Genomic DNA, 15,309 nt, shown 5'->3' on the forward strand with positions numbered 1-15,309 from the left:
ATGCTCTACTGGGAGCTTGATGAACACATTGGGTGAGCCAATCACAATAGGTATATATGCATAGCCACCAATCAGCACATAGGTTCCAGCAGTGAACTGCTGCTGCTTCTGATCCTTTTCAATAAAGGATACCAAGAGAACAAATCAAATTAGATGTAACTTAGAAATTTGTTTAAAATTGCATGCTCTATCTAAAATTTAATTTTGACATTATTTTTTGTTATTACACAGACACCTTTATCAAATGTGGTAGATGCTGACAACATTTTAATGTGTTAAATGTTTTTAAAAAATAAATAAGTATATGTATCAAATTCACATTTTTTTTTGGGGGGGGGGTGTTTGGGGGGGGGGCCCTTTTTAGATTCTTGCACCTGGGCCCTGTGGTTTCTAGTTACGCCTCTGCCTGTAAGTATTTAGCAGATAACTGTAGCTAGAAATTATATTGCCTGGTACTCAGGGATCAAGTCCACCGAGAACGCATGGGTACGGAGTACCTGCACTATTTTTGCAAGATAAACTAAGTTCCCTCTTGACAGACAACTGAAATGCTTCAGTAAACACTGCTGGTGGGAGGAACTAGAGCACAGTCTGGTTAGGGATAGTAATGGGCAGTAACAATTCCTACAATACACTAAATGCAAGACTGTCAGCGGTCCTGCTGTGTTATCACCCCGCAATGTGTGTAACACCCAATGCTTTCATTTCTGTGTGGCTTGCTCTGGGGTTATTTAGCTCTCTTCAGTAGAAATACGACTATTGCATCTTAAGTGGTTGATACTCTGTGACAGATAAGGAGCCTAATGTTGCTGTCAGACACTGAGGTTTCAGTCCACCCTGGAAAGGAAGGAGAGGGGGGGAAGAAGGATGTGAGGAACTGAAGCTAAGATGGCTATGCACCATGTGAGTTAAAAACAAAGTATGGACACTGTGGATATTGACATTAAACAACAGGTGTTCATGTGTGTCTAGTTTAGTTAGTTGTTTTAAAAAAATGTCAGTGTTTCACCAGAGAAAAAATGTGCTCATCAAGCAGGGAAAAGTCATATCCTTCCAGCTCCCTGCTTTCACTTTGATTGGAATTCATTTTAGTTCTTCCAGAGATAGCTGGAATGAGGTTTGCAAGAGAAATACATGTATACACACAAAGTAAAATAGTTCTTGTAGTTAATGGTGTTCATTAAACATCTTGAAGTAGGATAAAGTCCAATTACTTTATTTTATATACCAATAGTATGTGCAGTCTGTTTATCTAAGTTGGTGTCTGAATGACTATCAATTTATAGTCAGCAGGCCAGGTTCTCTGCAGAATGCTGACCTGTGCAAGATAATGTATTTGCTGCAGATTCAACCTTACCAGTTTCATCCCAAAGTGCAAGGTGACCTGTTTTGCTTTCAATGTTACTGTACCCTAATACCTCCTGCTTTCTCTGCCAGTGTAACTTGCTTCACATTTACTTGGTATACATGTTAATTGTAAAAGAAAATGACACTCAAAGGCCTTGTGACCATAATAATATTTTTTTTAAATCACATTATCATTGTTTTTTACTACAAAGTGAATGCACTCACAAACCTTATCAAGATCATGATGAAAAATGTGTACATTACAGAACCTTACACATGGGAACCATGTAGTAACATCTCCTAAAATTTTACTAAGGTTCCTAGCTTTTGGGATTATTCAACATTGTCTATATACAAATGCCCCTTTGTGTGTTCTAAAAAGAGTGTGTCTGGCTTCTCAGTATTCAATATCAGTTGAATCCTAATTTACCAATAAAAATTTCACCCCTGCCATGTCAAAATGTAGTCATCCTCAGACCCAAAGGCAACCATTCAGTTTTTCATTGGTTTTAATTTGCTTTCATTACTCAGAGTGTATAGATTATATACATATAAATACAGTGTGTGTGTGTGTATGTGTGCGTGTGTATAAAACAATGTCAATTGTGAGGGGGTGGAAGTGAGTTCCCACACTTTTTGTTGTAGGACTTGACCCCTGCTGGTACTTCTGTAAAGATTTAGCAGATAACTGTAACTAGAAACTATATTACCTGCTACTTCTGTAAAGATTTAGCAGATAAATGTAACTAGAAACTAGATTACCTGCTACTTAGAAACATAGAAACATACACCTAGATTTAGAGTTCTGCCTTAGGGTTAAAAAGCAGCATTAAGGGGTCCTAACGCTGCTTTTTAACGCCCGCTGGTATTTAGAGTCAGGCAGGAAAGGGTCTACCGCTCACTTTCTTTCTGCGACTCGAGGCTACCGCAGATCCCCTTACGTCAATTACGTATCCTATCTTTTCTATAGGATTTGCCTAACGCTGGTATTACGAGTCTTGGAAGAAGTGAGCAGTAGAGCCTCTACCGACAAGACTCCAACCGCAAAAAAAAGTATGTAGTTAAGAGTTTTATGGGCTAACGCGGGAACATATAGCTCTTAACTACTGTGCTATAAAGTTCACTAACACCCATAAACTACCTGTGAACCCCTAAACCGAGGCCCCCCACATTGCAAACCCTATAATAATTTTTTTTAACCCCTAATCTGCCGCTTTGGACACCGCCACAACCTACATTATAGCTATGAACCCCTAATCTGCTGCCCCTAACATCGCCGACACCTATATTATATTTATTACCCCCTAATCTGCCCCCCCCAATGTCGCTGCCACCTACCTACACTTATTAACCCCTAATCTGCCGACCGGATATCGCTGCCACTATAATAAATGTATTAACCCCTAAACTGCTGCACTCCCGCCTTGCAAATACTATAATACATTTTATTAACCCCTAATCTGCCCTCCCTAACATCGCCGCCACCTACCTACAATTATTAACCCCTAATCTGCCGCCCCCAACGTCGCCGCTACTATAATAAAATTATTAACCCCTAAACCTAAGTCTAACCCTAATCCTAACACCCCTCTAACTTAAATATAATTTAAATTAAACGAACTAAATTTACTATCATTAAATAAATTAATCCTATTTAAAACTAAATACTTACCTATAAAATAAACCCTAATATAGCTACAATATAACTAATGGTTACATTGTAGCTATTTTAGGATTTATATTTATTTTACAGGCAACTTTGTATTTATTTTAACTAGGTACAATAGCTATTAAATAGTTAATAAGTATTTAATAGCTACCTACTTAAAATAAATACAAAATTACCTGTAAAATAAATCCTAACCTAAGTTACAAATACACCTAACACTACACTATCATTAAACTAATTAAATAAATTACCTACAATTATCTAAACTAAAATACAATTAAATAAACTAAACTATAGTACAAAAACAAACAAACACTAAATTACAAAAAATAAAAAAATATTACAATAAGTTTAAACTAATTACACCTAATCTAAGCCCCCTAATAAAATAAAAAAGCCCCCCAAAATAATAAAATGCCCTACCCTATCCTAAATTACAAAGTAATCAGATCTTTTACAAGCCCTTAAAAGGGCTTTTTGTGGGGCATTGCCCCAAAGTAATCAGCTCTTTTACCTGTAAATAAAAATACAATCCCCCCCAACATTACAACCCACCACCCACATACCCCTACTTTAAAACCCACCCGATCCCCCCTTAAAAAAAACTAACACTACCCCCCCTGAAGATCACCCTACCTGGAGCCGTGTTCACCCAGCCGGGCACCGATGGGCCAGAAGTGTACATCCGGAGCAGCAGAAGTCTTCATCCGATCAGGGCAGAAGAGGTCCTCCAAGTGGCAGATGTCTTCATCCAACCGGTATTTTCAATCTTCAATCAACCGGAGCGGAGCCATCTTGAATCCATCTGATGCGGAGCCATCCTCTTCGTATGATGTCCTAAGGCCGAATGACGGTTCCTTTAAATGACGTAATCCAAGATGGCGTCCCTCGAATTCCGATTGGCAAATCCAATCAGCCAATCGGATTGACCTTGCATTCTATTGGCTGATCGGAACAGCCAATAGAATGCGAGGTCAATCCGATTGGCTGATTGGATCAGCCAATCGGATTGAACTTCAATCTGATTGGCTGATTGCATCAGCCAATCAGATTTTTCCTACCTAAATTTCGATTGGCTGATAGAATCCTATTAGCCAATCGGAATTCGAGGGACGCCATCTTGGATGACGTCATTTAAAGGAACCTTCATTCGGCCTTAGGACATCGTACGAAGAGGATGACTCCACTTCGGATGGATTCAAGATGGCTCCGCTCCGGTTGATTGAAGATTGAAGATGCCGGTTTAATGAAGACTTCTGCCGCTTGGAGGATCTCTTCTGCCCCGATCGGATGAAGACTTCTGCCGCTCCGGATGTTCACTTCTGGCCCATCGGTGCCCGGCTGGGTGAACACGGCTCCAGGTAGGGTGATCTTCAGGGGGGGTAGTGTTAGTTTTTTTTAAGGGGGGATCGGGTGGGTTTTAGAGTAGGGGTATGTGGGTGGTGGGTTGTAATGTTGGGGGGAATTGTATTTTTATTTACAGGTAAAAGAGCTGATTACTTTGGGGCAATGCCCCGCAAAAAGTCCTTTTCAGGGCTGGTAAAAGAGCTGATTACTTTGTAATTTAGGATAGGGTAGGGCATTTTATTATTTTGGGGGGCTTTTTTATTTTATTAGGGGGCTTAGATTAGGTGTAATTAGTTTAAACTTATTGTAATATTTTTTTATTTTTTGTAATTTAGTGATTGTTTTTTTTTGTACTATAGTTTAGTTTATTTAATTGTATTTTAGTTTAGATAATTGTAGGTAATTTATTTAATTAGTTTAATGATAGTGTAGTGTTAGGTGTATTTGTAACTTAGGTTAGGATTTATTTTACAGGTAATTTTGTCATTATTTTAAGTAGGTAGCTATTAAATACTTATTAACTATTTAATAACTATTGTACCTAGTTAAAATAAATACAAAGTTGCCTGTAAAATAAATATAAATCCTAAAATAGCTACAATGTAACTATTAGTTATATTGTAGCTATATTAGGGTTTATTTTATAGGTAAGTATTTAGTTTTAAATAGGATTAATTTATTTAATGATAGTAAATTTAGTTAGTTTAATTTAAATTATATTTAAGTTAGGGGGGTTTTAGGGTTAGGGTTAGACTTAGGTTTAGGGGTTAATAACTTTATTATAGTAGCAGCGACGTTGGGGCGGCAGATTAGGGGTTAATAATTGTAGGTAGGTGGCGGCGATGTTAGGGAGGGCAGATTAGGGGTTAATAAAATTTATTATAGTGTTTGCGAGGCGGGAGTGCGGCGGTTTAGGGGTTAATACATTTATTATAGTGGTGGCGATGTCCGGTCGGCAGATTAGGGGTTAATAAGTGTAGGTAGGTGGCGGCGACGTTGGGGGGGCAGATTAGGGGGTAATAAATATAATATAGGTGTCGGCGATGTTAGGGGCAGCATATTAGGGGTTCATAGCTATAATGTAGGATGCGGTGGGTTAATAATAAAATGCAGGTGTCAGCGATAGCGGGGGCGGAAGATTAGGGGTTAATAAGTGTAAGGTTAGGGGTGTTTAGACTCAGGGTTCATGTTAGGATGTTAGGTGTAGACTTAGAAAGTGTTTCCCCATAGGAAACAATGGTGCTGCGTTAGGAGCTGAACGCTGCTTTTTTGCAGGTGTTAGGTTTTTTTTCAGCCAGCTCAGCCCCATTGTTTCCTATGGGGATATCGTGCACGAGCACGTTTTTCCAGCTTACCGCTACCGTAAGCAACGCTGGTATTGAGAGTTGAAGTGGAGCTAAATTATGCTCAACGCTCCCTTTTCTGAGGCTCACACAGCCATTCAGACAACTCGTAATACCAGCGTTGGCTTAAGCGTGCACTGGAAAAAAATGCCTCGTTAGCACCGCAGGTCTTTACCGACAAAACTCTAAAACTAGGCAATAGATATTAACAGCAGATAAGAGCCATAGGCCCAGAAAGTCTGCCCGATATTAACTAAAAGTATAAACTTATCTAGTTAGTAGGATAGCCAATGCTTGTAAATATGAAACAGATAACTGTAACTAGAAACTGCTGAGCAGTGACCAAGTGCATGGAGCACGAAACGTTTGCTGTTTTTTGTACCTGTTCTACAACTTGTTTTTGCACTATAGTGCTTACCACTTTTTAATCTATCCTGTATGATTTTAACATAGTTTGGAATAAAATTGAACTTTTATACATCTGTGGGCTTGGAGTGCTTATTTTTCCCTACATTGGATGGACTGTCGCTATTTTGTGTGTGTGCAGACGCACTGGGAATATTTGTTTGCCACCTAGGATGTTGTCTACATTTTTCTAGCACTTTTCACATATACCCTCACTCTATCAGTGCCTATTATAAGTTCAGGATTTGTTTCTACATACCCCAGGGGCGCTCCGTTGAGCAGGTTAGATTTGTATCACTGAAAGAGGGACTACTGTTCTGTATTACTGTCAGTCTTATTGACAAATGTTTTATTGGTTTGATGTAAAGGTGTGGATTACAGGAGATTAGAGAAACTTGACATTTATTGATTTTTTTTTTCTCAACTTAATTTATTATGTTACCATTATTAATAATCAATTAAAGGGCCGCTCAATTCAGTAGATTTGCATAATTAACAAGTGCAGAAAAAACGACAATGATTTAGCACCTACACTGAATTTCAAATAAGCAGTATATTTTTTTCTGACAAATTTAAGGGACACTGAACGCAATTTTTTTCTTTTATGATTCAGATAGAGCATGCAATTTTAAGCAACTTTCTATTTTACTCCTATTAACATTTTTTCTTAATTCTCTTGGTATCTTTATTTGAGAAGCAAGAATGTAAGTTTGGAAGCCGGCCCATATTTGGTGAACAACCTAGGTTGTTCTTGCTGATTAGTGGATAAATTCATCCACCAATAAACAAGTGCTGTCCAGAGTTCTGAACCAAACATTGGCTGGCTCTTTAGCATAGATGCGTTCTTTTTCAAATAAAGATAGCAAGAGAACGAAGAAAAATTGATAATAAAAGTAAATTAGAAAGTTTCTTAAAATTGCATGCTCTATCTAAATCATGAACGAAAAAAAAAATTGGGTTCAGTATCCCTTTAGTTTTTATCCCATATGCTGGCTTCCTGTATCATGTGAAAAGACATTAGCCAATCACAGACTAGTATACCTATACCATGTGAGCTTTTTCACATGCTCAGTAGGACCTTGTTCCTCAGAAGGTGTGTATATAAAAAGACTGCAAAATTTGATACAGGAAGTAAATTGGAAAGTGTCTTAAAATTGCATTCTCTTTCTGAATCATAAAAATGTATTTTTACTTGAGTGTCCCTTTAATAAAGATTTCAGGTGCTGAATTGCTTATAATTATTCCATAGCTACCTTGAAAATCTCTATTTAAAAAAGGAAAATGTTATCCTTCTATGGCATGGTAAAGAACTTAGATCAGATACTAGATTTATAAATACAGTGGTACTTATTGGTAGACGTTTTCTCTTAAATTATGGAAAGATAAGAAGGCCCGTAATATTAAACAACTCAAGACCAAGATGAATGATCAAATGTGCGTAGATTAATATGATGTACAATTGGGGTCAGAAAATAGAATTAGAAAATGTCTAAACAAATGGGAGTCTTAGATTCAATTCCAACCTTTAGATATCCAGGCACACATTTTGAAGCATTTTGAAAATTCTCAAAGATTATTAGAAGATCAGCTCATAGATAAAGGGCCAAATTTACCTCTATTAGTTTAGAGGGTGAGGAGTATTTTCTTATAAATTTTGATTGTTTTTTGTTTTTGTTTTTGTTTTTTCTTCCTCTTTGCTTCTTACATTTGAAGTGCTTTGTTTTTCTTTTTTTTTCATTTTCATATGTAAAATTCATAAGGTATTGTGATTTTAATATTTAAGAGACATTTATAAATAAATAATATTTATAGCTTGCTGTCGATGTTTTGGTATATATACAGTATCTGATGTAAAGATATAAATTATAGATATGGAAGACACAAATATGATGTTAATTTTATAACTATTTACTTTTACTTTGATCTCATTTCTGTATTACAAAATATCTTACATTGCCAATGTTCAATATGTATACCTTATTCAATAAAAGATTAAAAAGGAGCTTCATTGAACCAAAATAATCCATATGACAATGCTTATTATTATTAGATAAAACACCTTAAAGATCAAGCCTTTATATCTGCATAATGAAATGTGCAAAGCGTAATCATAGCTTGTGCACACTAAAACGCTTGTTATACAAAAACAAATTTCCCTGGGAACCTAGCAACACACTATCTAAGGATTTCAAAGAATACTTTGAAGATAATGTATGTTCTATCATATACCTTACTGTGTTGTGCATTGCCTGCAACTAAGGACTGGTAAAGGATCTGATATTCTAATTTAAAACACAAATTATTAGCGATGCATGAAGTGTTTGATATACATTATTTTTGAACTAATATTACATTTTGTTTTATTAAATGCAACATTTGTATTAACAAAAATACAAAGCAAAATGTAACATTTGAAAGATGGTTTGCATATATGTTCTTTGAAGTCTATGGAATCAACATTCACGTTACATTTGCAATTTTGATTATTTTTTTCCCTCCTAAAATTAAATATTGTAATCAGAATAACAAAAAGGTAACATTTATTCCATATAAACATTTAAATTAAAAAAAAATAAACTTGCATGATTCAGAGCATGTTTTTTTTAAGACAATTTTAAATTCACTTCTATGATAAAATTAACATTGTTATCTAGGTATTTTTTTTATTGAAAAGAATATTAATTTTAAAGGAGGTAGTAAATGCCAATACCTTGGATACATTTAAAAATTGGTTGGATATATTTCTGGCTAGAAACAGAATTCAGGGATATGATTGCTTGTGTTAAATGGGTCACTTTTTAATGGGTTTAATTTAAAGGGAAACTGAACCCAAATTTTTTCTTTTGTGATTCAGATAGAGCATGAAATTTTAAGCAACTTTCTAATTTACTCCTATTATAACATTTTCTTCATTCTCTTTGAATCTTTATTTGAAATGCAAGAATGTAATTTTAAATGCCAGCTCATTTTTGGTGAACAACCTATCCTGCACTACTGGTAGCTAACTGGTGATTGGTAGGTACAATTGTCTCTTATCATTGGCTCATCAGATGTTTTCAGCTAGCTCAATATAGTGCATTGCTACCCTGGAGATAACTTGTCTATAGGGACATTTATTTAACTGCATGATGTGAAAATTAGAAATTCGCCCATCCATACTTACAAGCCAGTGAGAGGAAACAAGTTGATGAGACTTGGTTTACATCTCAAAAAGAAGCAGACAGATAATATAACTTTTAAAAACTCTTATAAAGGTAAAGCAAACAGACAAAACCTTTCTTGATGTTATATGTTTCCCCAGAATAGACAATATATAAGCTCAGCTGATTATATTGGTACAAATATTACTAGAGCTTTAAATTGGACATGACCAAAATATGTTAAAAACTCTAATAAATTTCTTTCTGGGTTAAATTACAAGTGGCGCGTTAACTGTTGCATGTGTGCGATAAAGGGGTTATCGCGGCTCTTTGCACATGTATTACGAGTTAAAAGCAAATGTGTTCGTTTGAGCGCAATTGAATTTAATACGCATCAGGTTAGCTTGACTTCAGAGCTCAGGTAACACGAGTCCCAAAAGTTGCACAAACACATCAAAAATAAATTTAATAAGTACAGTTACACTCATAATAATAACACTGTGTAATAAAATGTATTAAAAAAAGAAGTTATAAGGACTCAAGGATATGAGGCCTCAGGTATTAGAAAAAAAAGTCAGGCAAAGGGCTTTAGCATAGAGATACACACATATACATGTCTAAATATATATGTGTATTATATAAATATTTATGTATTTATGTGTGTATATATATATATATATATATATATATATACACACACACACACATTAACAGGCATATATACACATATAAACACATAAATGTATTTGAGCCCTTTGTAGTCAAGCAACGGAAAACATGAGAAATCATATATATGCAATATTTATATTTATTAAAGTGTTTAACTATGTATTTACTATAAATATTTCAATGTTCTTCATATAGAGAAATATGTATTTTTAAATAGATATTCCTATATATATCCGTATATATCTATATTTATATTTAATCATATATAAGATATATATATATATTTTACCAAAAAAACATAAGATATATATAGAAATATGTATTTAAGAGTAAATAGAACATATTCTTCTATCTGAAGAACATTGGAATGTGACATATTAATATTTCTTTTCAGGTTAGCGTACCTGAGTGAACGTGATCAGGTTTGCATGTGAATAAGAGTGTTAGTTTGTGTCCAATCTTTGCGCTCCATTGAAGACCATGGGGGAAAACATTAACGCGTTCACGATTTTTGAAATTTGGCTTTTTGCACGCTTTGGTTTAGTCCTCGTGTGAAAATGTTTTAGTTTCAACTTGTAATACACGTGCAACCTGACACATGCAAAAAGCTTACTTCTAGCGAATTTAACACGGGAGTGATAAATTGCACTCCACTCAGAATCTAGCCCTCCATGTAGTCAGTTTAGCTGACAACCAGGGAAAATTCCATTGCACAATAATTGTGGGATCAATGATTGGTTTTGCAAGTGACCAGTGAGCAAAGTCAGTGTGGGTGGATCAGGTTGCTGTAGGAGGAGTTGACCTGCTTATCTTATTTCTCTCAATAAACCAATGCAAATACTTAGAGAAAGCAACTGAAAATTACACAGCAAAATTGGTATACCTTGCCCTAAGTCGATCTTAGGTAAATTTCCAGAGATGCCGTTATAATTGCTTTGCTGTTGTGATACAGCGGGACTGCTCAAAATACCTGTCTAATTTCAATTTTGCCTGCTTAAGATGTTGCTTATATAGAATTGCAGGATGTTTGTATATATATATATGTATATATATATATATATATATGTTTTGGTAATTACTTTTTTATTTTCTATATTCTTAGACTTTTGCTCTTTTTTTATAATGTTAGTTTTTTTTTTTATTTGATATAATCTTAGACTTTTTTATTTTTTGTAATGTTCATTTTTTTATTTTATGTAATGTTAGTTTTTTATTTTTAGTAATATTAGGTTTTTATTTAATTTTACAGGTAAGTTTTTTTGTTTTTGTTTTTAAGGTTGTTAGGATTTTTTTTTAATGTACGGGTATTTTCATTTGGGTTAAGTTAAGGGGTTTCGATGTCAGTTTATTACTTGGCATTGTGGGGGGCTGGCAGTTTAGGGGTTAATAGTTTATTTAGGTACTTTTTGATGTGGGGGATGACGGTTTAGGGGGGTTAATAATTTATTTAGGTACTTTGAGATGTGGGGGTTGGCAGTTTAGAAGTTAGTTTATTTAAGTACTTTGCGATGTGGGGGCTGGCGGTTTAGGGGTTAATAATTTACAGTGCCACTTGTAGTCTACTCAATAATCTAGCTGATAATTGGGAACACAAGAAGGGCTCCATTGACAGCTGCTCCTTAACCCCTTAACCCCTTAATGACCACAGCACTTTTCCATTTTCTGTCCGTTTGGGACCAAGGCTATTTTTACATTTTTTAGGTGTTTGTGTTTAGCTGTAATTTTCCTCTTACTCATTTACTGTACCCACACATATTATATACCGTTTTTCTCGCCATTAAATGGACTTTCTAAAGATACCATTATTTTCATCATATCTTATAATTTACTATAAAAAAAATTATAAAATATGAGGAAAAAATGGAAAAAAACACACTTTTTCTAACTTTGACCCCCAAAATCTGTTACACATCTACAACCACAAAAAAACACCCATGCTAAATAGTTTCTAAATTTTGTCCTGAATTTAGAAATACCCAATGTTAACATGTTCTTTGCTTTTTTTGTAAACTATAGGGCCATAAATACAAGTAGCACTTTGCTATTTCCAAACCATTTCTTTTCAAAATTAGCGCTAGTTACATTAGAACACTGATATCTTTCAGGAATCTCTGAATATCCATTGACATGTATATATTTTTTTTTAGTAGACAACCCAAAGTATTGATCTAGGCCCATTTTGGTATATTTCATGCCACCATTTCACCGCCAAATGCAATCAAATACAAAAAATCGTTCACTTTTCACAAATTTTTTCACAAACTTTTGGTTTCTAACTTAAATTATTTACAAACAGCTTGTGCAATTATGGCATAAATTGTTGTAAATTCTTATCTGGGATCCCCTTTGTTCAGAAATAGCAGACATATATGACTTTGGCGTTGCTTTTTGGTAATTAGAAGGCCGCTAAATGCCACTGCGCACCACACGTGTATTATGCCCAGCAGTGAAGGGGTTAATTAGGGAGCATGTAGGGAGCTTTTTGGGATAGTTTTAGCTTTAGTGTAGTGTAGTAGACAACCCCAAGTATTGATCTAGGCCAATTTTGGTATATTTTATGCCACCATTTCACCGCCAAATGCGATCAAATTAAAAAAAAAGTTAAATTTTTCTCAATTTTAGGTTTCTCACTGAAATTATTTACAAACAGCTTGTGCAATTATGGCACAAATGGTTGTAAATGCTTCTCTGGGATCCCCTTTGTTCAGAAATAGCAGACATATATGGCTTTGGCATTGCTTTTTGGTAATTAGAAGGCCTCTAAATGCCGCTGCGCATCACACGTGTATTATGGCTAGCAGTGAAGGGGTTAATTATGTAGCTTGTAGGGAGCTTGCAGGGTTAATTTTATCTTTAGTGTAGAGCTCAGCCTCCCACCTGAAACATCAGACCCCCTGATCCCTCCCAAACAGCTCTCTTCCCTCCCCCACCCCACAATTGTCCCCGCCATCTTAAGTACTGGCAGAAACTCTGCCAGTACTAAAATAAAAGGTATTTGGCCATTTTTTTTTTAAAAAAAAAAAGCATATTTACATATGCTGATGTGTATGATCCCCCCTTAGACCCCAACCTCACTGATCCCCCACCTAACAGCTCTCTAACCCTTCCCCTCTGCCTTAATGGGCGCCATCTTGGGTACTGGCAGCTGTCTGCCAGTACCCAGTTTTGCAAAAAAAGTGCCATTTTATTAAAAAAAAGCAATTTTCTGTAGTGTAGCTTTACCCCCCACCAAGACCAACCCCCCACCCCTTCCAGATCCCTGAGATTATATTTTTTAAAGTTTAAACTTTATTTTTTTTGAATACTTTTTACTATGTTTTTCTGTAGTGTAGCGGTTCCCACCCGCTCCCGCCCCGTGCACGCGCCCGCCCTCCAACCCCCGTGCACGCGCGCGCTCCCGTGCGCGCCCCCGTGGATCCCGCCCCCGATCCCGCCCCCCTCCACTCCATACACAACATCGATGGCCGCCCACCCGCCTCCCACGTAAGCTCCCACCCACCAACGATACCGGCCATCGATGTCCGGTGCAGAGAGGGCCACAGAGTGGCTCTCTCTGCATCGGATGGCCAAGGGGGGTTATTGCAGGATGCCTCCATATCGAGGCATCACTGCAATAACCGGAAAGCAGCTGGAAGCGAGCAGGATCGCTTCCAGCTGCTTTCCAGACCAAGGACGTACGCCACACGTCCTCGGTCATTAAGTGTATTTTTTTAGAGGACGTGTGGCGTACGTCCTTGGTCGTTAAGGGGTTAATGACCGCAGCACTTTTCCATTTTCTGTCCGTTTGGGACCAAGGCTATTTTTACATTTTTGTGGTGTTTGTGTTTAGCTGTAATTTTCCTCTTACACATTTACTGTACCCACACATATTATATACCGTTTTTCTCGCCATTAAATGGACTTTCTAAAGATACCATTATTTTCATCATATCTTATAATTTACTATAAAAATTTTTATAAAATATGAGGAAAAAATTGAAAAAAACACACTTTTTCTAACTTTGACCCCCAAAATCTGTTACATATCTACAACCACCAAAAAACACCCATGCTAAATAGTTTCTAAATTTTGTCCTGAGTTTAGAAATACCCAATGTTTACATCTTCTTTGCTTTTTTTGTAAGTTATAGGGCCATAAATACAAGTAGCACTTTGCTATTTCCAAACCATTATTTTTCAAAATTAGCGCTAGTTACATTAGAACACTAATATCTTTCAGGAATCTCTGAATATCCATTGACATGTATATATTTTTTTTTAGTAGACATCCCAAAGTATTGATCTAGGCCCATTTTGGTATATTTCATGCCACCATTTCACCGCCAAATGCGATTAAATACAAAAAATCGTTCACTTTTTTACAAATTTTTTCACAAACTTTTGGTTTCTCACTGAAATTATTTACAAACAGCTTGTGCAATTATGGCTTAAATGGTTGTAAATTCTTCTCTGGGATCCCCTTTGTTCAGAAATAGCAGACATATATGGCTTTGGCGTTGCTTTTTAGTAATTAGAAGGCTGCTAAATGCCACTGCGCACTACACGTGTATTATGCCCAGCAGTGAAGGGGTTAATTATGGAGCATGTAGGGAGCTTCTAGGGTTAATTTTAGCTTTAGTGTAGTGTAGTAGACAACCCCAAGTATTGATCTAGGCCCATTTTGGTATATTTCATGCCACCATTTCACCGCCAAATGCGATCAAATAAAAAAAAACGTTAAATTTTTCACAATTTTAGGTTTCTCACTGAAATCATTTACAAACAGCTTGTGCAATTATGGCACAAATGGTTGTAAATGCTTCTCTGGGATCCCCTTTGTTCAGAAATAGCAGACATATATGGCTTTGGCGTTGCTTTTTGGTAATTAGAAGGCCGCCAAATGCCGCTGCATTTCACACGTGTATTATGGCTAGCAGTGAAGGGGTTAATTATGTAGCTTGTAGGGAGCTTGCAGGGTTAATTTTAGCTTTAGTGTAGAGCTCAGCCTCCCACCTGAAACATGAGACCCCCTGATCCCTCCCAAACAGCTCTCTTCCCTCCCCCACCCCCCAATTGTCCCCGCCATCTTAAGTACTGGCAGAAACTCTGCCAGTACTAAAATAAAAGCTATATTTGGGCTTTTTTTGTGTTTTTTTTTTAGCATATTTACATATGCTGCTGTGTAGGATCCCCCCTTAGCCCCCAGCCTTACTGATCCCCCACCAAAGAGCTCTCTAACCCTCCCCCTCTGCCTTAATGGGCGCCATCTTGGGTACTGGCAGCTGTCTGCCAGTACCCAGTTTAGTGAAAAAAAATTTTGCCTTTTTTTTAAAAAAAAAACCCTTTTCTGCAGTGTAGCTTCCCCCCCCCCCAAGATCAACCCCCCACCCCTTCCACATCGCTTAGCTGT

Source organism: Bombina bombina, chromosome 3 (genome assembly GCF_027579735.1).
Source record: "Bombina bombina isolate aBomBom1 chromosome 3, aBomBom1.pri, whole genome shotgun sequence".
Taxonomy (NCBI): Eukaryota; Metazoa; Chordata; class Amphibia; order Anura; family Bombinatoridae; genus Bombina; species Bombina bombina.